Below are 24676 nucleotides of genomic sequence, written 5' to 3'. Positions count from 1 at the left end.
TTACAGAGGTAAAACACAAATTATTTTGAATAATTTATTTTATTTCCGCTAATAATTTAAATATCGGTAATATTATTTCTAACAAAGAAACTTCTCTGGTAATATCGAAGGAAAAGTATTAGGACCTCCAGATTTTAAAGGAATTTCGTGGACACGAAGATAGAGTGTTTTACACAAACCTTCCACACTAGACTGGGCTGTGCATTTTGGGTCAAAAGTGATTTTTATTGTTATTAGGTCCTGTGCAGTTTGGAACAAAAGTGATCATTGTTATTATTATTATTATTATTATTATTATTATTATTATTATTATTATTATTATTATTAGGCTCTGTGCATTTTGAGTCAAAAGTGAGCATTATTATTATTATTATTATTATTATTATTATTATTATTATGTCCTGTGCATTTTGGGACAAAATTGCACAAAAGAGATCTTTATTATTATTATTATTATTATTATTATTATTATTATTATTATTATTATTATTATTATTAGGCTTTGTGCATTTTGGGACAAAAGTGATTTTTATTATTATTACTTCATGTGTATTTTAAGCCAAAAGTGATCTTTATTATTATTATTATTATTATTATTATTATTATTATTATTATTATTATTATACCTTGTGTGTTTTGGGACAGAATTGATCTTGTTTTATTCTTATGAGGCCCTGCACATTTTGTGACAAAAGTGATCTTTATTATTATTATTATTATTATTATTATTATTATTATTATTATTATTATTCCCCACTCCCTTCATTACAGAAAAAGTTAAAAAAGGAAAGAGAAAATGTTTAACGTTATGTTATCATTTAAAGGTCTGTCAATCCCGTGATTTTGAAATTCTGAATGTTAATTCAAAATTTCTATACACACAATACGCACAAACAGACATACAAACACGTTTCCGGAAGAAAACAGCTTTACTTGTAATATTTAATCTAAAATTAATTCCTCCGTACACAAGAAGCACGTTTTTTCCCTGTAACTTATGACATTACTTTACGTAAATGTCAATAAAACTACAATTTTAAAAAATAAGGACGCAAACTTAAATTCAAATTCATTCAGATAACCTGTTCTTTCATACTGACTTCAGTGTTCATTAATATCTCCGTTAGTATCCATGGAATTCGGTTTCAAACTTTGAAATTGCTCTCCTGAAAAATTTGATAAAGTGGACAAAGCACGTTCTTTTCCTGTGCTCTTCATATATAATTAACCACCCTGAAACCGAAAATCGCATTTCTGAAATTTTTGTTTGTATGTCTGTCTGTATGTTTGTTACCTTTTCACGCGATAATGGCTGAACCGATTTATATGAAAATTGGAATATAAATTAAGTTCGTTATAACTTAGATTTTAGGCTATATGGCATTCAAAATACTTTATTTAAAAGGGGGGTTATAAGGGGGCCTGAATTAAATAAATCGAAATATCTCGCTTATTATTGATTTTTGTGAAAAATGTTACATAACAAAAGTTTCTTTAAAAATGATTTTCGATAAGCTTTATTCTTTACAAAATTTTGATAGGACTGATATTTCATGAGATAAATGAGTTTTAAAATTAAAATAACGCCATCTAAGACGGTGCAATTAATTAAGAACAAATGACTTCGTCTATAAGGGGCCTTGGACAACAACAATCGAAACAGGGGCCTTGGACATCAACAATCGAAAGCTATTAAACATAGCCTACAGAGAATGTTTCTGTGTTTGTATGAAGTAGTATCAGAAGCTAAATTAACCGATTTGTATAATTAATTATTATTTCACCATTGGAAAGTGTAGTTTCTCTAGAGGGACATATTGCTATAATGTTATTACAGTAACGTCTGAGTAAATCGAGGACAGGTAAGATTAAAATAGCTTCTTATGCAAAGAAAATTTGATAGGCTATTTTGTACATTCGTTTTCTATATTTCTTAAAATAATATTTATGTACACTCATTTTAATCTCAGAGAATTAACGAACAACGAGAGTGTATTGATTTAGTATGCAGTAATAGTACGTTAGCTTAGCAATCCATTATTTTATAATTCAAATTTTAACTATGCTCAATTGAATCGTGTTAAAATACATAAAATATATGTGTAATAAATGCAATGCAAAAAAAATTGGGTAATGAGCGAAGCAGATTATCTTGCGCTGTTGTAAAAGTTGTTCCCTGGATCAAACGTCCTATTTTAATTATGTAATTACTTTATATTTATTTCTAACAGGTGCAGCGGAGCGCACGGGTACGGCTAGTTAATTAATAATTTAATAAGAGTAATAATAATAATAATACGGTAATAATAATAAATTATACGTGCATAACTCTTTATGTTGGGCTCAATTGTACAGGACAGTCGGTGGAGCTGGGAGCTCAACTTTATCGTTGCAAATGTCATTCCGAATTGGTATTGAGTGTGTAATTCCGTGTGGCATTGAACCTTCGGTTTCCTTTCAAACAGGAACAACATATTTAAAAAACATTTCATTCTCATTAATTAATACAGTTAAAAGGCAGTAATAACTTGATGGTTCAGAGATATGTATCACATGCCTATTAACACAGTTTTAGTGTGTCATTTGCATAGGAGTGGTAATTATATTTAAAAAGTTTTACAATCCTTCCATAATCTACACACACTTTATTAAACTGACATGTAGTATAAATGTAAATGTTACGAGAGTCCCACAATCCTGCGAACGAGATAATTTACAACACGATTGTGTCGTATAATTAACAATTCATCATGTGGATTATTCTCGGAACGTCTGACCTCAACGTCAAAGAAGAAGAGTGATAAAGAGACAGGAAGAGAAAAGGAAATAAAAGTGCAGATAAAAAATAAGGGACCAAAAGGTTAGGGATTGAAAACAGAATTAGGGTTAAAGTGAAACGGAAAAGAGAGGGAATAAGAACAAGGTTGAATGCAAGCAGATGGGTTTAACGGAGGAGCTAAAGATGGACGATGAAAACAAGATGAAGGAAATAGAAGAAAAACAGATAAGAAGAAAACAAAAGAAGCGAAAAGAGACGTAGAGAAGAAGATGGAAAATGGAAAGGAGAATAACGGAATGGGGAAAATAATAATTAATGAGAAATATAAGATGAACAGAAAGAAGAATGAGAAGGGAAAGATGGAATGTCAGAGTAAGCAAAGGAAAAGGAGTAACTTATGAGAAACGAAAAAGAAAAAAAGAGAAATCACAAGAATTGTTTTCAAAGATAGGGGGAAAGAGGATGGGAAGGAATGGAGGATGAATGACAGGAAAAGGAGAAACTCAAAGAAACGGAAAACGAAGAAAAGTTAAAAAAGAAAAGCTGGAATATAAGATTCTGTACCCCTATGAATCCAACGACGACTACGAATCTGACTACAATTATGAATCCAACGACGATTATGACTTCAATTGCAACTATGAATCCAACGACGACCGCGAATCTGATCAAAATTATGAATCCAACAGCGATTACGGCTTGAATTGCTACTATGAATCCAACGACGACTGCGAATATGACCATAATATGAATCCAATGACGATTACAGCTTCAAAGCTTCAATTGCTACTATGAATCCAACGACGACCACGAATCTGATCAAAATTATGAATCCAACAGCGATTACGGCTTGAATTGCTACTATGAATCCATGCGAATATGACCATAATATGAATCCAATGACGATTACAGCTTCAAAGCTTCAATTGCTACTATGAATCCAACGACGACCACGAATCTGATCAAAATTATGAATCCAACAGCGATTACGGCTTGAATTGCTACTATGAATCCAACGACGACTGCGAATCTGACCATAATATGAATCCAAAGACGATTACGGCTTCAATTGCTACTATGAATTCAACGACTGCGAACCTGATCACAATATGAATCCAACGACGATTACTGGTTCAATTGCTACTATGAATCCAACGACGACCGCGAATCTGATCAAAATTATGTATCCAACAGCGATTACGGCTTGAATTGCTGCTATGAATCCAACAACGACTGCGATTCTGATCACAATATGAATCCAACGGCGATTAAGGGTTCCATTGCTACTATGAATCCAACGAGGACTGCGAATATGATCACAATATAAATCCAACGATTATGGGTTCAATTGCTACTATGAATCCAGCGACGACCGCGAATCTGATCACAATTATGAATCCAACGGCGATTACGGCTTGAATTGCTACTATGAATCCAACAACGACTACGAATATGATCACAATATGAATCCAAAGACGATTGCGGGTTCAATTGCTACTATGAATCCAACGACGACTGCGAATATGATCACAATATAAATCCAACGATTACGGGTTCAATTGCTACTATGAATCCAACGACGACCGCGAATCTGATCACAACTATGAATCCAACGGCGATTATGGCTTGAATTGCTACTATGAATCCAACGACGACTGCGAATCTGATCACAATATGAATCCAAAGACGATTACGGCTTCAATTGGTACTATGAATCCAACAACGACTGCGAATCTGATCACAATTATGAATCCAACGACGATTACGGCTTGAATTGCTACTATTAATCCTACGACTATTAGGCTTATGACTCTGAACTCAACTATGAACTCAACGATTACTAAGAACCCCAATCCGACAACGACGACTCCTTCGCAACAGTTCATTTCACTGTATGTTAATAGAAGTGAAACTGCCCTAATGGCGTAAAGTCATTTATCACACGTAAAACATGAAGCTACGTTTCAGACTTAAAGTCTACGAGTACCTATAAATTATTATGTTACTATATATGGGTACAGTGACAGAAATTGCTTCGTAAAACACCGTGTCGCATTTACTCATATAATGCATTATTCCCACACAATATGGCTGAACGCGTGATGAAATGTCTACAAATTTGAAATAGCCATCGGCCTAACCAGGAACGAAACAGTTCAATTATAATTTTTTCAAAAGAATTTATATCGAGTTTGGAGTTCATTTTTACTGACACTGACTGCAACCAAAATTTCTTCCGAGTACCGACTGCATGACTCTAATAACTTTGAGTCCACAGACTACAAACTTCGAGTTGTGAAGAAACCCCTATGATTGCATATGTAACGTCTATAGGCCTATAGGAATTAGGGTAATGGAATTAGAACAAATGAATAAAATGTGATGTAAGATTTATTGATTTAAGTATGTGTAATGGAATGAAAATATGTATAACAGTTAATCCTGTAGTAGTAGTAGTAGTAGTAGTAGTAGTAGTAGTAGTAGTAGTAGTAGTAGTAGTAGCAGCAGCAGCAGCAGCAGCAGCAGTAGTAGCAGTAGCAGTAGTAGTAGTAGTAGTAATAGTAATAGTAGTAGTAGTAGTAGTAGTAGTAGTAGTAGTAGTAGTAGTAGTAGTAGTAGTAGTAGTAGTAGTAGGTGTAAAAAAAAGGTAGAGGTATCCCCATAACATGCCATGAAGGCACTTGGGGGGCATGGAGGTAGAGCCCCATGCTTTCCATGACCTCGGCACTAGAATGAGGTGGTGTGGTCGGCACCACGCTCTGGCCCCCTTTTACCCCCGGGAAAGACCCGGTACTCAATTTTATAGGAGGCTGAGTGAACCTCGGGGCCGTTCTGAAAGTTTGGCAACGAGAAAAAATCCTGTCGCCACCTGGGATCGAACCCCGGACCTAGTAGTAGGTGTATAAAACATAATTAATTTACTATTTAGAGGAGAAATGAAGAGCTGTTTCTGAGCCACAGACAATTAAAAATTAACTGGCATACTGTTGATCACGTAAGAATATCTCGAAAATTGTGTATATGTCTGTTTCGCTTACAATTCAAATCACAACTGAATAACATTTTTCTTAAATGGGTTATATTGCAAACTCCACCATGGATTACAATAAACTCAAGTAGGTTATGCATATTTTCAGACTTCCCTTATATGTAGGAATGGACTCATTCACATTGCTGAGTTTATCTCATATGACGTAAACGTTTCCAGGACGACCAAAATAGAATGACGCCAATGTAATAAATCGTTCCACCAAATAGTTTCATTTTTTCTATTAGTGTAGGTCGAATTTGGACGTAACAGTCAAAATGTTCCTTACTTATGGTTTTTAGAGAACCCGGAAGTTCATTGCCGCCCTCACCCGCCATTGGTCCCTATCCTGAGCAAGATTAATCCAGTCTCTACCATCATATCCCACCTTTCTCAAGTCCATTTTAGTATTATCCTTCCATTTACGTCTCGGCCTCCAAAAAGACTTTTTTCCCTCCAGTCTCCCAACTAACTCTATATATATATATATATATATATATATATATATATATATATATATATATATATATATATATATATATATATATATATATATATATATTCTGGATTCTCCCATACGTCAAACGTCTGGATTTAATGTTGCTAATTATGTCAAGTGAAGAATACAATAAGTGCAGTTCTGCGTTGTGTAACTTCATCCTTCTTAGCCCAAATATTTTCCTAAGAACCTTATTCTCAAACACCCTTAATTTCTGTTCCTCTCTCAAAGTGAGAATCCAAGTTTCACAACCATACAGAACAACCGGTAATATAACTGTTTTATAAATTCTAATTTTCAGATTTTTGGACAGCACACTAGATAACAAAAACTTCTCAACCCTATAATAACACGCATTTCCCATATTTATTCTGTATTTAATTTCCTCCCGAGTGTCATTTATATTTGTTACTGTTGCTCCAAGATATTTGAATTTTTGCACCTCTTCGAAGGATAAATCTCCAATTTTTATATTTCCATTTCGTAGAATATTCTGGTCACGAGACATAATCATAAACTTTGTCTTTTCGGGATTTACTTCCAATACACACAAATTATATGGCTTACAATGCAGCCGGAAGTTAAAATTACTTCGAGATACCCTACCTATAGAAGTTCGACTGCATATTATATAAACGTTTCTTCTAGCATATATAAGGAACTTAATATGCGACAAGCTATATAGTACTTAAAGTGAACACAGACAGAAATGTAGACACGATTACTTTGTAACCAACTTGTGACAACACAACTGAACTGTTTGTGGAACAATAAGATAATAATTTACGCTACTAAGAATTCCTTATTTGCACTGAATTATCTTGTTTGTTACTGTAGAATAACCCATATGCAAGCTTTGTTAAGTTATATTAGTTCGGTAAATTGCAGCACCTTGTCCAAATGAAACATTATGAAAGAAGCGTCAAACTACTTCAGCACTTGCTAATCAAGAGCTGTACTACTTCTGGAAACACACCACGTGACTGTGATAATTTTCTTTTCTAACAATCTTCCTCGTCTCATTTTACAATGCCAGTTGTTCCTCTCCCCTCTCCCCACTTCCCCCACTCTTTGCAGCTACTTTATGATCCGGGCAATACTAACTGTCTCCTGTGATAATATATGTTAATGGCATCATGTATTGAGTGAATGTGTTAGCAGGCGTCCCTCCTTTTTTATCCTCCTTCCTATGTTACTCGTTACATTGCCATGGCCTTATCTTGGTGCAGTGTGTCTTATACTACAGTAGAAGTAAGACTTGAAAACTCGACCACACGTAAGCAGAGGACATTTGCTGTAGTGTCATGATTGTGCTATAAAGTTTTGAGTTCGTTTATTGATTAGTGAATATTTTGTGATTGTCACAGTCGAGAGGCATCATCGAAGAAGTTTCGACGTAGAAGAGTATCTGGTTTGTTTATTAATGTACCGTATCTATAAAACAAACTTTTGTAGCTAGTGTTGTCAGGTTTGTTTTAGGGGGAAAAAAAAGTAAGATTTCCACAAAAAAATAATAAATATGTATGCTAACTTCCCAGGGATTAGCGTATCATTGATTGTATTTTGTTTAAGATGCAACATCATTTTCATTCTCAACAAGCCACTAACGTCTAGTTTTTTTTTTAACAATTTATTTAATTAGTGTAAATACATATAGCATTATGAAAATAAATCTTTTTATACTGGCCTAATAGACTCCATCTTGAAAATAATTATATTGCGGGGGGAAGAACGTAGATAAACCTCTAATTATGGAAGAGGCTTTTAAGGTGAAAAAAAAAAAAACATAAGATTACGGGAAAAACGTATAATCTGGCAACCCTATTTACAGCTTGAATGCTGTTAAATGCCACATTGTATTTCGTGCTATAGGTACACAGGTCTTACAGCCTATACCTTTTCATGTTTCGAAAATGAAATTAGCCTAACGAAATTTATGTTTTAGTAGAATTAACTAACTGTTATTTTATGCGATATTAAGTGTCAGAAAGAGCATCTGGTTTATAATTGTTTTTTCAAACTTTTTAATTTATTTATGAAACTAATTTCAAATTCTCACAATTCTGACAATAGTTCTTCTTTTATTTATTTATTTATTTATTTATTTTATTGCTAGTAAGTTTGAAATGATTACAAGTTAATAAATACAATGAAAGATAAACTATCGCACTCCTGAATGAGTAAGATTCGTGCTCAGGAGGGGATTCCAATACAGACAAAAATAAAATTAAAATTGACAGTGAATACAGATTAAAAAGTGTTTAATATGTTTAAACCCAAACTATAAATCCAAAATATATATATATATATATAATTAATTTGGAGAGGATTCGTGGTTAAAATAATATTGGAATAAAATTTGTTTAATAATCTGGGACTTTGACTAATGCTATCATAAAAAGCTGCATTGGTTTTCACATTTTGGTTCAGACAAACGCAGAGAATTCACATTTTTAGTTCTATATTTATGTATATACCTTTCAAAGTTATTAAAATTTCTATGAAAATATTTTAATAAAATAAAATAATACATTTGTTTAATGTTGAAAACTTTGAAATGTTTAAACAACAATTCAGTTGGATAATCTTTCTGCTTTTTTAAACAAATTATTAATACTTTTTTCTGTAGTAAAATTAATGGATAAAGGTTGGATTTATAAGTTCCACCCCAACCTATAATAGAATACAAAAATATAGATTGAAATAATGCTAAATAAATTATACGTAAACAGTTAATTGACAAAATATTTCTTAGAACAACAAAGTAATATAATGTTTTACATACATTTATTACAAATATAATATGATTATTCCATTTTAAATGATTATCAATAATTATACCTAAGTATTATTATAATAAATAATTTCATAAGCACACACTTTAGGGCCTACATGTAATTAGATTTACCTAATAGGTGCAAGTATCTTATATATATTGAAAATATATGTTTATAAGTGATGTGAAATAATTACTTTATTCAAATCTATTAAGGTAATCATTCTGATCTCGCCAATCTACACTAGAGTGTTTTTACGGATGCAAAAATAGTTCTGGTATAGATAACGATATTCTCTTACATTCACAGTAGTTCCTGTATTGTTAATTTAGGAATAGGACGTTTGTATATATGGAAAACATATTCTATTAATCCAACACTACAATGTTCTTAAGGGGAATTGGACGTTATCGCATGCAAAGTAATGGTAAAAATAGCCTATCTTCAAGCAGTCATAGATGTAATACTATTTATAACAGCTATTTCATTTTTTTAGTGATATATGTATACACATTAAACTTTAAAATGAAAAAATAATGGTTAATCTAGTGTAAATCTTACCCTTAAATTAATTTTTGAATTTAAACATATGTTTTATATAAATTCACTACATACCTGTGATTAGGTACACTCTATTCACTTATCATAGCACACATTGAATTAAAATTTTGGCCACTTACTGCTAACAGATACTAAAACATACCCTACTAAAATTATTAAAATATCTGTAATATTATGGGCATAGGGCTTATACTAATCTTCAATTTTTTTTTAATTTATTGACGGTGATGATTACTATAAGCCCTATGCCCATAATATTACAGATATATGAATAATTTTAGTAGGGTATGTTTTAGTATCTATTAGCAGTAAGTGGTCAAATTTTCAATTCAATATGTGTTATAATAAGTGAATAGAGTGTACCTAATCACAGACATGTAGTGAATTTAAAAAAAAATTGTGCTTAATTAAAAAAAATTAATTTAAGGATACAGATTTACTCTAGAGTCGCCATTCTTTTTCATTTTAAAGCTTAATATGTATACACACATAGCTAACAAAAATGAAAGACCACTGATAAATAGTAGACTATTATATTTATGACTGCTAGAAGATAGGCTATTTTTACCATTATTTTGCATGCGATAATGACCAACTCCCCTTAAATATGGAAAGGTCCCGGTATCATTAGTTCGAGTTAGAATATTATTTGTGCACAAATAGGCCTACATAGATTAGTTCTAGTATGTTAAATTTGAAGTAATGAAGGAGAACCATAGAATAAATTTTGAGTTTGTACAGTATCTGGAATAGAAGTTCACATTTAAAAATATTGAATATGAATTAATTCTTTGACTTCCTTTCGTGATGCACATACTCGTAAGCGACAACGTCAACTCCATAAGCAAGTTTTGACCATCTTCATATGCGTGAAGAATTTTTGTCAATCACACTCCCCAGATAACTTGTTTTTTCTCCTTCAGCACCATCATCATAATTATTACCACCATCCCCATATTGTATCACTATAATTTTTCTCTTCATATTTACCTACATCATCACCATTTTCATCATTATCTTCATCACCTTCATCTTTCCCTTGATTACCATATAACCATGTTCATGTCCTCAACTATATCTTTTTAAATAAATAATTTTTGATATTCTCTACTCATATATGTGAGACACTTTCTTTTTTCCTTGCTAGAAAAATTGAGTTGGTAAGAATCAATGTGAGGCCAGTCGCCAATAGTCGCCATTTTGTGATCCCCTTTTTAATAACAAAAGTAGGTCTATTATTTTAGAGTTAAAAAGTACTATACTGCGTGTCAACAATTTACAAATGAGTTGAATCATAGGTACTAAATATTCATAATATATCACAGTTTAGGAGGGAAAAATGGATACAGAAAATATGCCAGAAACCATTTTTCAGTAGGCCTATAAAGAATGTTGAAAACTTGCATTTTTCTGTAAATATTGATATAATTTTTGTAGCATCGAAAACATTTATCTACAGTCTATTACTAATGAGAAAGTAAAAATCATATTACAAAGTAAGCACTTTCCGAAAAATATAATTTAAAGTGCTTGACTTAACATTATTTACTCTTAAAATTATGAAAAAAATGTACTCCTTCTCGGTAAATAGCTATTTTGTATTGCATTTTTTTTTCGAATCATGTACCATTATTTTCAGGGGAATAATTAGGACGTATAGGCTTTCATGGCGATTATATGTACAAGAGCAAATTTTTTATTTTTAACGTATATTGAGATTATTCTACTATTCATGTTACTAGTATTCATTTATGCCATACGAAGCCTTGTTTTTCAACCATTATTTTATCGGAAACTTATATTGATTCATTGGTAGTGTCTGCATACTTATAGGCCTATATATTCAACGTCAATGGTTGGGGGATAAATATGTACACAGACAGTTTGGTTTCCTCCATCCTACAGACGAAAATGAGTTCACGAAGGTGAAACATAATTCTTCTAGTTGTTATAGGCTACGTTTTATGCGTTTCGCAACAAAATAAATTCCTCATCTTGTTATTAATGAATAATGATATTGCTAATTACACAGGCCTGCGATGAAAAAAATATGCTGTGCTTTATGTACTTTTGTGTGCTGAAGTCAGAAATGATAACAAAAAATGGCACATCGCGCACCATTTTTTACACAAAACTATATTTCATGTTTTATAATATTAATATACTGGTAATTTTGCTGCACCCATAACACAGTGCTGTAATGTAAAATGTTGTATTGACCTGTTGATGGGCATCAGAAACATAATCTAGAAGGCTGTGTGATATAGAAAGTTAAAGTCTTAAAGAGTTTACTCAATGATTTAATAAGAGATTTATGACTACCCAAGGAAGAAGCTGAGTTTCTACGGTCCAGATTAAAAGAAATGAATTTGCTGCCACCAGGAACACTTCTTCATTGGTATAAGAGTAGAGAAGAGGAATTTACTTCCTACTTTTCACAGGAGGGTGCCTTAGTATACTACAGTGATATTTCTGGTTCGATACAAAAGTTTAATGTTCAGTACGAATTAGATGACTGGATACTTTTATCGATTCCTCCAAAAGCAGTCTGAAGTCAGTGATGAGTGCTTTTGCACAATGGCAACAAGTATGCTTAGTAACCTGTTGGTCATTCGGTACACCTTAAAGAAACTTATGAGAATCTTGACCTGGTTCTTACAAAGATAAAACATAAAGATCATAATGGAACGATCTGTGAAGATGTGAGAGTTGTGCATGCTTCTTGGTCAGAATGCTGGGTATACTAAGTTTCCACATCTACTCTGAATGGGACAGCAGAGCAAGAAGCAGGCATTGGGGACAAAAACACTGACCACAAAGAACGTCTCTTGAACCTCACACAAGAGGAAAAGCAGCAAACGCAACTTTACCATGAAGAGAAAACGCATTTTGCTAAATGTGAGTTGTTAATTATGGCAATCTAATAGTTTTTGTAAAATATACCTTTAATATTTGCCACAGGACATATTTCACTTCACCACTTTTCCATAATAAATTCAATAACGTTGCATTCACATTGCTAAAAGTGCCAATGCGTGTTGCGGAAAAATTGTTGGTGATAGAGAAAATCTGAGCCCAGATTTGGATTCAGCACCCCAAGAAACCATAAATGTATCATACATTTTTAGAAAAGTATTTATAACCCTTAATTCTGCAGGCCTGTGTTATTTGTATAGCTTATTTTCTCGAACTCTTATTCAAAAGACACACCCAAGTGACATCATTTAAGGGTATACCGAAATGAAATTTCAATTCTCTAAACAAATAAAGGTAGAAGGCTGAAATTTTGTCCTGTTATTGTACTCATAGTGTGTAAGCTATACAAATTTAAACTAATTTGGTTTAAGAAAATGTGACTTATTAACATTTTTTGTAAATTTAAATTATTTAAAAAATTTCTATTATTTCTACAAATTTTAACTTTTTTTTTGCCTGAAATTCCATTTTCATATCCTTCAAACATCCCAAAACAAAATTTAATATCAAGTGTTTCAATTTCTTTTACCCAAAAGAGAAATAAAAAGAGCTTTTAATTTCATATTGCCAACTCTAAAAAGAGCAAAAAAAATAAATTCTGCAAAAAACATATCAATCAAATAAAGCAAAAAATAAAAAAATCTGAAATTTAAAAGAAATCCTGATAGTATGTTTTGATACACATACTAAAGAAGTTTCACAAAAAAAATCATTAATGTAGTACAAATTTTGAATTTTCAGCAAAACAAAATGTTCAAGAAAAAAAAAAACGAAAGGAAAAAAATGAGTTTGAAATATTTTGAACGAATATGAACACATCCATATACTTTTCAAAATGGCTGTCGAAACATACAATTGGAGGGCATCATTTCATGAAAATTTTCTCAAAGCTTCCTTAGAACATAAACAAATTTTCACCAAGATGTACGCCTACCCTTAAGTCTTAATATGCATGCTAGTAACAATATGAATTTTGTTTTATGGATTACACACAATAAGGCTTTCCTTGTGTTCCAAAAATTAATGTATTTTTCTTTTTATAAACTGTACGGTTTAAACGGGTTCTACAAGTAAGTTACAGCTGTAAATATGTTGTTGTTTCTAATCTAATTTTCTATTTTTTTTTTGTAAAAAATTGCTTTTTAAAGTAACCTGAATGTTATAATATGCCACACTTTATTTTGGTTCACGTAATCGTAAGACATGTGCTTAGGACTTCAGGACAAGGAATCCTAACTCTTGAGTCGATCTTCACGAAGACATGACCACTCCTTTTCCTGGGACAGAAATATCAACTGCAGACACGTCACTGTAACAGATCTGCCCTTGTTATCATAACAATCAGCTTTATTAGTGACCACGGCAGTGGGCCAGATATTAAACGTGAGGTCATTTCGTCTGTCTACATTACAAACAAGTTGCATATGCAGCATTCTTGTCGTGGAGTATCGATTCTTTCTATGACGTCATCTCACTCTCGCTCTCTCCGTCTCTCTCTCGTCACGGTCACAAGGCGAGCCCACGCAGAAAAGCAAAGCTTGATTTGGCTCTGCCTTGGGTTTTGGCACACGTCCGTATGTACTCTTCAACAATAATCAAGACCACTTCTTTTGTTTTTGTGTTCGGTCCAAAACTCTCTTAACCCTTGTTCTAGTACCATTATATCACTGAACAATGCTATGTGGAATCCAAATATCTGATGCCTGCAGCGCTGTATTTTTGTACCAGCGACAAAACCTACATCATGTGGTTTTAACTGTGAATTAATTGCACGGACATACAATTCTCTTACAATGACATTTTCAAACCACAGGGTTTATTATAAAGAAGATAAGATGGTTTGGTGATAAAGTGGATCTAATGATGAACTTTTATGATAGGGTAAACCTAAGCTTACCATAGATCCCGTAAAAACGGGACAGTCCCCATTTTTTGGCCTACGTGGCCGACGTCCCCGTAATTTTTGTCGGAACGAGCAAAAATCCCGTATTTTAATAAAAAATGAATAATTTCTCCAACTGATGTTTATTAAGGGTATGTGTACGTGAACGACCACAAATATTATCAGAAAATTGCAGGCTCTAAATTTCTAAAATTTTATAAGAAAATGAACTCACAACTGGATAAAAATTACAAGGTACCACAACAAGACGTATTACAACTTAAATATCTGATAAAAGTATGAAAAAAAAAAACAAAAACAAAAAAATTCTACAGTTACATCATTTGGTAACCATAACATTGTTATGGTCTCTCTGACATTTTTAATATTTTTCCTGCATGTAATAAACACTTATTTCTGAAAAGTAAACTACTCTAGACATGTAGAGTTGTTTATTTTAATATAATTAATTTTTTATTTGTCCTATATAAAATATATTATAATTTACAGAATGTTTTGTTTGCATACATGCATGTTAAATAAGTGTACAAAATTTCAGAATTCTATCTCTCATGGTTGTGGAGTTATGAAATAATGTGTGAAAATTTTCAAATTTTGAAAAATTTAATTTAAAGTAAAAAGTGAATTCTAAATAATATTATTAGTAACCTTTTTTATACTTTTATCAGCTATTTAAATTATAATAAGTCTTGTTGTGGTACCTTGTAATTTTTGTCCAATTATGAGTTCATTTCCTTATAAAATTTTATAAATTTAGAGCCTGCATTTTCTGATAATATTTGTGGTCGTTCACGTACTTATACCCTTAATGAATTAATGTTGAAATTATTGTTTTGATTTGTATGAATGTTTGCAAATGTTTGATTTTGAAATCAGCAAACATGAATGAATTATGTATGAAAGGTAGGCTACGTTAGACAAAAAGATAAGTGCAAAGTACTGTCAAGTGACGTAAATAAATCGACAGGAATAAACATTGTACCGGCCCCTGAACAATTTTTCCCTTGAAATTATTCAAATCTGCTTTACAGAGAGCCTTACCTGAAAGACTAGATTTGCAGGAATAAACATTGTTTAAAGGCAATAGTGTTCTTTCTTTTGTTAACTTCCTTACTTAATACGTTTTTCATTAACTTCTAACTTCAACTTCCTTACATAAAAAAGTCGATAGTAAAAGTATCCCGTATTTTCATGAGAAATTTATAGCAGACTTGGGTGATCACCACCCGGCATAATGTATCTCAAATTCTCCCCTCCCCCTCCCCCTCCCCCTCCCCCTCCCCCCCAATCAGAAATAGTCCTCTGTACGCTAATATTTTAGTTGCCATAACACTGGATCAAGAAATGAAGCTGTGTTGGAAAAGAGTGGGTGAAGAAAGAATGATACTGAAATTGATCAGGAAGAGAAAGAGGAATTGGTTGGGTAACTGACTGAAAAAAAAAACTGCCTACTGAAGGATGCACTGGAAAGAATGGTGAACGGAAGAAGAGTTCGGGGCAGAAGAAGATATCAGATGATAGACGACATTAATGTACATGGGTCATATGTAGAGACAAAGAGGAAGGCAGAAAATAGGAAAGATTCGAGAATGCTGGGTTTGCAGTGAAATACCTGTTCTTCGGTAGAAAACTGTGAATTAATGAACACTGGATCCGGCAAAGTGTACAAAAACAAAGTAGGCAAAAACGATGAAATGGTCGCTAGCATTATGAATGTGTTCCCTCTTGCCACATGCAACGCTTGTTATGCGTAACATTCGAACAGCTGTTCCTCCACATCCTTTGAAAATTGAGCGCGTTTGCCTGCGGATCCGGAATTGTGCTCAGGCGTGGGCTGAATACCTGGTTGGATTTTTCCGAGGTTTTCCCCGACGTAAGGTGACTGTGAAGTAGGCTAATCTATGGCGAATTCTCGGCCTCATTTCGTCAAATACCATCTCGCTATCATCAATTCCAAATAGGCTAACCAAGTAGTTGATACAGCGTCGTTGAATAGCCAAATAAAAAAATTGAACATGTTTATATCAACTTTTTTTACTCACAATAGCCTGTAGGCCTACTAACATCCTCTAAAATATTTACTACTATTCCTAAATCACCCTGTATACAAGGTGATTCATTATTACGTGTAAATAATTTGTGTGTGTATTGTAGAGGTGAAACTAAGACTAAAACGTTCTATTCAACTTTTTCTCAAAACCTTTAATTCCATAGTTAAAATAGATGGAACCTTCATCGTAGTAACTGCATAGGCATTACTGTTCTCCCACACATTTGGTGTGGTATTGTGGGGAATCAGTTACTCGGACCTCGAGTTCTACCTCCGCGGCTGAATGGGGAAATCTACCGCGCATTCTTGGAACGCGAATTGCATGGTCTAATACATTATAATCCTCTTGCAACGCAAGTGAACTTATGGTTTAAGCACGATGGTGCTCCTGCGCATTACTGCCGCAACGTAAAGGCATATCTCTATGCTATGTATCCAGATCAATGGATAGGCCGCGCAGGACCAACTCCTTGGCCAGCCAGATCACCGGACATGAACCCTCTGGACTTCTACCTTTAGGGCCGCCTGAAGTCGTTAGTGTATGGCTCTGCTGTACCTAACGTAGAAGTACTACAACAGTGAACTGAACGTGCGTGTGGAATTGTTCGTAATGAGTTGAACGGGCTGTGTAACGTTCAGAGATCACTAAGGCGGCGAGCACAGGTATGTCTTCAAGTTGAGGGACAGCACTTTGAACATGCATTACACTAAGAATTGTGCAAATGTGTAAAGTCTAGAAGAAATTACTTTACATTCTTTATTGTGTTTGGTTTTAGTTCACAAAACGTGCATAAGTGGACTGCCGAGGATATGGGTTTAGTGACTTTGGTTGTTTTTGTATTGAAGTCCAAATGCACTGTACGAAAGTGATAATTAGTTTACACTTGGTGTGTTATCCTTTCTTTGTTTGGGAGCGCAAGTTCCGCGCAAAATGGCGTTATAAAAAAAATAACTCTGGAATTAAAGGTTTTGAGAAAAAGTTGTATAGAACGTTTTAGTCTTAGCTTCACCTCTACATTACACACACAAAGTATTTACACGTAATAATGAATCACCCTGTATTGTTGATGTTCATAATCCAAACTATACTTTGATAAATAGCGCAGCTCTCTGATCATGTGATTAACATAGAAAAACTGCACATATTATGACAAGAAAAGACGAAAGAAACATTACCTTTAGGAGAGAGATCCTACGTTTCTGCGTCTCTTCCGGTTACTGAACTCGAGACCGTAGCATTTGTAGACGAAACGCTACACCTGAACCACACCTGTGAACTAAATAAATGCGGATATTTCTGAAGTAGCAGGTGGAACGTTTCGTACAGCCCTGTCTTCGTAATTAAAACACAGACGACCATTTCAACGCTGTCGCAGACCTGCATATTTGTTTATTAATTATCTCTACATTAGACAGTTTTTAGCTGCCTCGCAGAAGCACTCCGTCATAAAAATAATTAAGCAAAATTATTACCGATAAAGGCAAGCTACATAGGATCCTTGCGCATCATTTGGGACTCGGCCAGATGTTTATCTGTTATTCGGAGGGCTGTGAAGTAAGCCACAGCTTCTGCAAGTAGGCGTGAAAGTGTTGCCAACTCAATTCTTTATGCATACAGTAAGCCGAGGATCAATAATAGGCATGAATATTTCATCACTTTTTAAGCGTAAGAATTATCCGGCAGATTCTGTGAGTCATCTGCAGTCATATCGTCCTATCAATAGTATTAATAAAGCCAGTAAGCGTTTATCAGAAGAAAACAACTTCACTGTAAACATTTTCAATTACTGAAGGTCGCTGAGATTTTTTGCTTTCGAGTAAGAGTTTTTAGACTTTCACAGTGAATGTGTTCAGAATTGGACTTTTGGGTTTTCCACCGTGCCCTAAAACGTAATATTTCCAACATTTCGGAACTAAATACAGGTTCCATCTGAGCAAACAGGTACGACTTTAAGAGTTAACTAATCTTTATAGCTCCAAATTGGAGTATCTAATGCTACAGAATTAATATCTGAGATAATAATGATGCCGATGTTTGTAATGTCTTACAAAGGAAGGCTCAAGGTACGGTCACACGTCGCTACTTTTGCAGCGATGCAGTACAAAAAACTGCGCAACTCTCGTACTGCGGCGTGTGAACAACGGTGCAACCCGAAAAGTAGCGGCTGCCGAACCTGCTGCCCGCTACTTTTCCATGCTGCGCGCAGCTTAAAAGTAGCGACGTGTGAACAGGGTTCTCAGGGTTGCAGCCGCAGCATTTTTGATATCGGTTTTGTTGGAACTTTTGCTGCGGTTGCGACCAGTATTGCCACCCATATGTGCCAATGATACTTTTATTGTTTGGATGTATTTTAATGTTAGATGTGATGAAAATAAATTATTTGTAACAGATATTAAATGCACAACACAGTCTGAGCATATTTGCTGACGATATAATTCATTTTTTTTGTTTTTAATTTTCTGTAGCGTAGTTTCAAACAGGAGGGTTGCCAACATTGATTACGTCAATATGCTGTTGGTTATCATCTAAGTATATAGGCGTTTTTAAAAGCTTTATAGTAAAAATAATGTCAATTTCTGAATACTAGTTAGGACAGAAAAGCAAATAATAGATAAGTAAGCTTTCGCATGAGTTTCTTAATAATGCGAACATAACCACAAAATCTATATTGAGAAGTCAACACGGAGATGGAAACCCGCAGCATGACTGCGGCTGCAAAAGTAGCGCCTTGTGTGTGAACAGACTCGCAATCTCCATTTGCAACTTTTGCTGCACTCGGGTTGCGCAGCACGAAAAGTAGCGTGCAGCGCGCTACTTTTGGCTCACGTGTGAACACGACACGCAACTTTTGCAGCTGCAGTACAAAAGTTGCGCAGCAAAAGTAGCGACGTGTGCCGTACCTTCATTATATCTTAGCCGGCTATGTTTATTATTAATGCCTATTACAGGCCTCTGTTCGCTCAAAAAATATATTGACAGTTACAAATCTATATGGGGTTTAAGTATGTATTTTAATGTTTGTTGAGAATGTAAAATAATTTAAAGAGTACTGTATTGTACACGTTCGGTTGCGCAATATTACCCCACAAATTAGTTGTCTTACCGTACATTGATTAAATTTGAGAGGTGTTTAATTCAGGATCATTTAGCTAATTTAAATATAGCTACGTCACGATAGTAGTTAAATGTTGGCAGAAATGATAGCATGTTTTTTAAAGTTTTAGTTGCTTACTAGGTGGCGTTACATACTAATTCCTTAACTGTTGGTTAGGTTCAACAAACTTCCTGTTGAGGCCAACACTGTAGATAAATCTACATTTGGAAATATTTTATGCAATTTGTCAATAAATCTTTTTATAATTTAAGGCAATTTTTATGTTAACAAAGTGATATATATATATTTTTTAATTTTGTATACTTTTATCTTGTAATTAAATCTTATCGCTTACCATTCTAGATTAATGTTAGTATTATGTGAAATGTATATTGGTGTATTTGTCGATGTCCATTGCAGTTACACTCTGCTTACGACTTAATAAATTGAATTGAAATTAATTGAAGTAATAATTTATCTTATATTTCTTATTCTTGTTGCTTGATATGGACTTCATTGTTTCAATTGTTAGTTTTTTCAAAGAAAACCGGATATACGCCTAATTTTATATCCTCCTGTGGCCTGAGAGTATAGGCCTAGTATACTAGCCTATACTCTACTTCATCCATGATTATGATATAAGATGTATTTACAGAGACCCGAAGTATAGTATAATATACCTGCATGTGTGCCCTAAAACCTTGATTTTTCTGAACCGACGCATGCGAGGTGCAAACGACTCCCACTATCTCCCCTGTAGTCCAGATTTGTGCGAGGCGGACCTCGCATCTCGCATGCGTCGGTTCAGAAAAATCAAGGCCTGACTGTAACCTACAGAATTTTTTCAGCGTTTTTCCTCATGTCAATGACTTTTTTAAAGTGTAGAATTATAGCACATATGGGCAAATCCAGAAATGCATATAGAGTGTTAGTTGGGAGGCCGGAGGGAAAAAGACCTTTGAGGAGGCCGAGACGTAGATGGAAAGATAATATTAAAATGGATTTGAGGGAGGTGGGATATGATAGAAATTGGATTAATCTTGCTCAGGATAGGGGCCAATGGCGGGCTTATGTGAGGGCGGCAATGAACCTCCGGGTTCCTTAAAAGCCAGTAAGTAAGTTAAGTGAGTAAGAATTATAGCCTATGGGACTTTGAGGATAAAACAACAAATCTCTCAGAACTCCGGAGGATACGAAGCATGACCAAACTGCACCCCTTTGCTTCGCCAAACTTGGCCTAGGCCTATTGTCCTTGACGTAGGTCCATTATTATATTATTATGGTGTAATGTGATGAAGGAGAGGAAAACCTATCTGTTGAATCCAGTGAGATAACCAGTGGGCCTAACTATCGGTAACAGATATAACAGAGAGTCCAGTCTAGCTTCCATTTTTTAGACTTCCCTTATGAGGAAGCCGAAATGTGACTCTGAATCTTTGGATATTTCTAGGTCTATGACTACACTGTACAAAAAAAAATCATAAGTTAAAAACCATGAATTTTTTTTTATTACCCTACTCAGACAATTTCAGTCTGACACATTAGGAAATTCTCTAACGTGAGGTTAATGTGACTCAGAACTTTATTCTAAGACAAAACAGGGCATTATATTGACAACGGAGAAATATCTATAGACGGGATTCGAACCGACAACTATGTCTTAACCGTATATACATCACAGTTTAGAATTATAATAGCCAATTTGGAGTGATCATTTGATGTGATTTTTGTTAAGTCCGGAAAGCAAAACAGAAAACGTTTACACGAAATTGTGAAGAAATGTGGAATCTGATTCATACTACATCAACAATTCAAATGTTGCGCAGTGGGATGGGAAAGGAAGTGGAAGGGAGGGGTTGGTGGAATAGAAAATCGACCGGTTTGATAAGCAATGGCTGCTTGGCATGCGCACGACGAGGGTTACTGGATATTTTAGATCGGATGAGCTGATGCCGCCATTTTCTGTTCAACTGCGTTCCCGGGGAGATGGCCTCAGGATGCGGGCGGCAACATCAGCCGCAGCTGCCGGCGAAAGTCTGAGCGAGCGTACGATGAACGAATTGAAATCTAGACCTCTGAACCCGATGACGTTGCGTCCTTTAGATTATACGAGTAAAAGATGTGTCACTATATAGGAACTTAATCGTACGATAGCTTAAGTCCGTGATCTTCAACCGGGGATCCGCGACCCTTTGGAGAACCGTACAGCAGTTAATGAAAGAAAAAAAATAAATAAATAAATAAATAAAAAAAAAATAATAATAATAATAATAATAATAATAATAATAATAATAATAATAATAATAATAGCTTCTGCTTTGCGAGAACAAAAATGATACGTCTACCAAAAAGAATAATGCACCTCTTCAACAGGATCCATCAGAAGAATTGATGTTATAACCATTCATCTGAAGAAAAACAAAGTTGTAGTTTTCGAAACCATGTAGGCCTGGTCTTGACTTGGACATCCGTTACGCTATACCACCAAAAAATTGGTCAGTCACGGGATTGCTTTTCGGTAGTACGTTTGTTGTTTAGTCAACTGTCCGAAGACGGGTTTGAACGTCATAAGTGAGAAATTACCAATAAAGTATAACTAATGAGACAACTAAGCCAAGAGATAATGGAGCAGGTTGACCAGTTCCTTTCCCTCTTCATTGTATACATCGCTGACTAGTAACATATTACACTAATGAGACTTAAGATGTATAGGCCTACAAACAGTTATTGTTCTTCCTTTGACATACCGTTAAGTAAGATGTAGGTACTGCCTGATGATAGATATAGGCGTACATATTAGCCAGAAACTCATCAGAGGTAGTAGTAGGGGTAGTAGACTACAGTCCTATCCAAATTTACATGGTGCATATTAAAAACTATTGTTACCTATTCACCACAACACTGTGGAAAAATTATTATCATAGGCATCATCAAAGATTCCTTGGTCGGAGCAAGAGAATCTATTCCGAAACAATTTGTTGATTTTTGTAAAGCTTTTCATTTGCCATCTTCTATAATTACCAATGTTTCTTTACTTGCATTGAAATGTTAGATTGCATTGTAAAGAAATAATTTCAAATAAGAAATTGCACTGTAATTCTTTTTCTCTTTCTTACCCAAGTAATACTCTATTCAAAATTTTTGCTTTTGTAAATGGTATAGGGCCTACTTTGTCTTCTAGGCAATTTCTGTTTAGGGAAAGTATTTCATAATAATAACAATAATAGGCCTAATAATAATAATAATAATAATAATAATAATAATAATAATAATAATAATAATTTCATTTAAACTGAATCAATAACTATTTATTTCAATCTTTCGTTTGTGTAGGCCTACATCAGGGCTGGGCACATTACGTGATTCTGAGAAATGAGCGCTGTGTGCTTTAAAGAGCGGGTCTTGCGAGCGCTGTTACGTATGCATACTGTACGTCATTCAGTGTCGGTGCAGTGGTGACTCTGCAATATGATGGCGAACTTTGAAGGTGGAGCTTCCGTTCATACATTAAAGCGGCCCGCTACTCCCAATGCTTTTAATATATCATGGGACGAGGAGTTCTTTTCCGTAGAGAGCAGTGGATTAGCAAAGTGTTTAATTTGTCATAAAACACTACAACTGATTAAGAAGTTCAATATCCAACGGCATTATTCTTTACAACATGCTACTGAATATGTTGATAATAATGTTGATAATGAATGCCATAAATTAATACAACTTAAGGAAAATATTTCTCAGGTACATTATATTAGGGTATCTATTTGATATTTATATTGCATTACAAGTTATTATACATTTCGTAATATATAATTTTAAATTATACAAGTATTGTGATATATCATAGTATAGTATACTAAAGTTCATGATATATCATATATCATACATCATATTATATTATATTATATTATATTATATTATATTATATTATATTATATTATATTATATTATGTCATATATCATATCATATATCATATTACATTATATATTAACAGGATGACAATAATGCACTTAGTGAATCGGCTATGCGAATTAGCTACAAAAATTTGCCACGAAATTGCAAAGGAATTGAAAACATTCAAAGAATGTAATTTCATCAAGCGATGTTTAATTATATTGACAGATGAACTCTGTCCACAGCAAGTAGGGAAGTGGAAGCCATACGCCTGTCTCGTAGAACCGTGGTGAGAAGATTGCAGTATGTGCGTATGGGTTATGTAAATAAGCCTAATGATTTGCGTGTGTGCATAGAGCGAAGTTTATTCCATTAAATTAATAAGAGTGTTATAAATTCTGTACTGTACATTGGATTGATGTAATATCCTTATAAACTATTATGTACTGACAGACTGAATGACTACAACAACCGTGACTCCTGTTATATTAATGCAGGGAAGGTAGCTGCAATGTGAGTCCGCCACTGCGTGAGCGTTCTGCTTTGGCTTGCCTTGCGGAGCGAGAGCAGCTCTGGCCGGCTATATGGAGCCGCTCTCATGCCCGGCCCTGGCCTACACTTTAATTCGATCACTATCTGTGTATATTTTAATTAGATCATTGATTATTATTATTATTATTATTATTATTATATTGACTAAAAATTTTAATGAGAAACTAAGGAAGTACTTCTGTAATACTAGTTATGGTATAGTTGTTAGTTACTCAAATGGAACGACTGAAACTGTCTGTATTTAACACGGAATGATTTCAACAAGGAAAGTCTTGTTAAGTTTTTTTTTATCACTACGTTACACCAGCCGTGATAAAATTACCCCTGCACTCTTTTGCTACTCTTTTTCCTTCTCTCTGTCTCTTTCCTTGCATGATATTTTAAGAATAACTTCCTGTGTCCTAGTTTTTGTGAAATTTCCTCTTTCTGCCAACTTAACTTAGACCTATACTTGATTTTTACGCACTTGAGAGATACAGTAACTTTGTCACGGATTCATTAGGCGGTACTGTTTACTTCTGGACAAAATAGATTTGTCTTCGGATACGTTGTAGAATATACTCT

General features: G+C 34.1%; 2 long non-coding RNA genes across 3 annotated transcripts in view; one reads left to right on the top strand and one right to left on the bottom strand.

Annotated features, from left to right (window-relative positions):
• Window positions 1–24676, bottom strand: part of LOC138694710 (uncharacterized) — a 680210-nt gene that overhangs the window by 469435 nt on the left and 186099 nt on the right. The window lies entirely within an intron of this gene.
• LOC138695311 (uncharacterized) overlaps window positions 7418–24676 on the top strand; it is a 55764-nt gene continuing 38505 nt past the window's right edge. Inside the window, exon 1 of one of the 2 annotated variants that reach the window (XR_011331126.1) lies at window positions 7418–7717. This is a non-coding gene — a long non-coding RNA (uncharacterized lncRNA). The remainder of the gene's footprint in view (window positions 7718–24676) is intronic. The other variant, XR_011331125.1, reaches the window with a different exon arrangement.

The sequence above is a fragment of the Periplaneta americana genome, chromosome 2 (genome assembly GCF_040183065.1).
Source record: "Periplaneta americana isolate PAMFEO1 chromosome 2, P.americana_PAMFEO1_priV1, whole genome shotgun sequence".
In the NCBI taxonomy this organism is placed as follows: domain Eukaryota; kingdom Metazoa; phylum Arthropoda; class Insecta; order Blattodea; family Blattidae; genus Periplaneta; species Periplaneta americana.
This window is presented reverse-complemented; position numbering and strand designations above follow the sequence as displayed.